This window comes from Eschrichtius robustus, chromosome 15 (genome assembly GCF_028021215.1).
Source record: "Eschrichtius robustus isolate mEscRob2 chromosome 15, mEscRob2.pri, whole genome shotgun sequence".
Classification (NCBI taxonomy): domain Eukaryota; kingdom Metazoa; phylum Chordata; class Mammalia; order Artiodactyla; family Eschrichtiidae; genus Eschrichtius; species Eschrichtius robustus.
In genome coordinates, this window is record NC_090838.1 from 31178540 (window position 1) to 31181787 (window position 3248).

Here is a 3248-nt window from a genome sequence, read left to right on the forward strand (position 1 = left end):
AACAAAAAGGTTATTAGAGCACTGTTTTTTTTTAATTTATTTTTTTAATTTTCTTGGCCGCGTTGCGCGGCTTGTGAGATCTTAGTTCCCTGACCAGGGATTGAACCTGGGGTCACAGCAGTGAAAGTACCAAGTCCTAAACACTGGACCGCCAGGGAACTCCCCTTGGGCACCTCTTTTAAATAAAAATATTAGTTACAGCACTTTGCAGTCATAGAATGGCTTCTCACATACTTTAGCTCATGTGGTTCTCATGGCAATCCAATGAAAAAGGTGTTATATCAGACCCCAAAAATGGCTATTGTCCACTATGCTAGTTCCAGTTTTATGTTCCTGTATTGGACAATGTGTTATCATGCTTCATTTGTCAACATGTTTCTAAATATAATGGATATTTAGAAACTACAACAACGTAAAAAATTGAACAATTGAGGAGGACAAAGATAGGATATGAATTAAAACCTGAGCATGTGATAAATTTGCTTTCAGTGAAGAAGATGTAGAAGAAGAAAAGGAAGGAGGAGGAGGAGGAGAAAGAGAAAGAAGAGAATTTTTTCCAACTTTTCACACCAACAGTTAAACAATAACTGTGAGATTCATGATGGTTTAACGTTAATGGCAAAATATTTTGTCTCCTACCCCAACTTCTCTGACTTAAATAAATGGAGAAACATAGCATGTTCGTGGATTAGAAAACTCTATAGTATTAGAATGACAATGCTGCCCAAATTCTCCCCAAGATTCAACATAATCCCCATCAAAATTCCTATAGAAATTTTTGCCGAAATTGACAACCCCATGAGCCACAAATATTGAGCCCATGCACCGCAACTACTGAGCCTGCGCGCCTAGAGCCCGCGCTCTGCAACAAGAGAAGCCACCGCAATGAGAAGCCTGCGCACCGCAACGAAGAGTAGCCCCCCCCTCGCCGCAACTAGAGAAAGCCTGCGCGCAGCAACGAAGACCCAATGCGGCCAAAGATAAATAAATAAATAAATTTATTTTTAAAAAAGTGATATGAACTGACTCCTCACCAAAGAATAGATGTAAATAGCCAATAAATACATGAAAAGATGTTCAACATCGTTAGTCATCAGTTGTGACATATGTATAACAATGCAAATTAAAACCACAGTGTGATACCACTACACACCCATTAGTTTGACTAAGATTAAACAGATTGAATGTATCACCAAATGAATGAATATGAAATGAGTGAATATGTTGAGGAATTGAAACTCTTATACCCTGATGATAGGAATATAAAATGATACAAGCACTGCCAAAACAATTTGGCAGTTTCTTAAAAGATTAATATACACCTATCATGTGACAAAGCCATTTCACTCCTAGGTATTTAACCAAAAGAAATAAAAACATATTTACACAAAGATTATGCATGAACGTTCTTAGCAGGTTTATTTGTAAAAGCGAAAAATTGGAAACAATCCAAATATCTATCAACAGGTGAACGGGTTAGTAAATTATAGTCTATCCATACAGTGGAGTACTACTCATCAATTAAAGGGATGAATTATCAATACATACAACAACATGGCTGAACCTCAAAATCACTATGCTGAATAAAACAAACTAGGCAAAAATAGACACCTGGGCTCAAGTCCCAACTCCACTTGGCTATGCAACATTGAGCAAGTGACTTAATATCTACCTGCTTTAGTTTTCTCACCCATTAAATAGGAATAAGAATAATAATAATTGCTACCTCTTACTGAGCTCTTACTATGTTTCAAGGTCTTTACTTTCAATATCTCATTTAATCCTGTAAACTCCATCATATTTGAGATAATGCACGTTTAGTACTTACCATTATATGCAATAAATTGTAGTCATTATTATTACTTTCTTACTAATTTCTTATTAATAATAAATGAATCAATACATGTTGATATATGTTTAACACAATAGATTAGTTTTTTCTGTTTTTGAACGTAAATGGAATCATATTTATGTATTTTGTGACTGCCTTTTTTCATTCATTATGTGAAAGACCCAGCGGAATGCCCTGTAGAGAGATAAAAAGATGAATAAGACAGAGGCCCTATCCTCCAGATTCTTATAATCTAGAATTGGAAACAAAACATATACACAGATAACTATAGCACAGGATAGCAATAACTAGAAGCAAATATGTATTATAAGAGAGGGTCGTGGAAAAATCTCATAGAGAAAATAGTGCTTAAGCTGAGCCTAGAAGGATGGTGGCACCTCACCAGGAAAAGCTGCTGCGGATAAAGAAACTCTGGACATAATAGCACAGAGAAAGAAAGCAGGAGCATTGAGAACAACAGCAAATAGTGCATCATTAGTGGAGCACAGGTTGTGTGAAAGCATGTGTGAGCAAGGAAGGTCAGATCCTGGAAGGTCTTGGATAGCAGGCAAGGAGTTTGGACTTCATTCTGAATACATTAGGGTACTTTGGTGTGTCTTGAGCCAAGGAGTGGTATCGTGTTGTGTGTAAGCAGGATTACTATGGCAGCGATATGGCCAAAGGAGAGCTGAGAGGTGGGAAGAGTGACTTAGAAGCTTTTGTGATGAGCTAAGTGGGGCCTGAACAGAGATGGTGGTTGAAAGAATGACAGGTACGTAAGAATTGATTTTAAGGTAGCATCAAATTGAATAGTGACTAATTAAATTGGACCAGAAGAGAGAAACAAATCAAAGGGACTCCAAAGTGGCAAACTTGCTTGACTGGAAAAATGGAAAGACCATTATTAGAAATACAGAAGTCAAGAATAAAAGGACATTTGAACAGGATAAAAGGAGTGCTAACAAGAAAGGGGGAAAATGAATATTTAGATTACATTAAAATTAACAGTTCTTTTCATCCAAAAAACACCATTAAGAGAATGGAAAGCAAACCACAGAGTGGTTGAAATATCTAACAAAGGAATCATCTCCAGGATATATAAAGAACTGGTACAAATCAATATGAAAAAAACAAACAACCCAATAGAAAAATGGACAGAAAGACATGAATAGGTACTTCACAGGATGCTCTGCAAATGGGCAATAAGCATATGAAAAGTTGCTTAACTTCGTTAGTCACTGGGGAGATATAAATTAAAGCCTTAATGAGATAACATTGCACACCTACCAGAAATAACTAAAATTTAAAAAAAAAAAAACAGGCAATACCAAATATTGGCAAAAGTGTGGACCAATTGGATTTTCATACATTGCCGGTAGAAAGGTCAGTTGGTATTGGTATAGCCACTTTGGAAAAC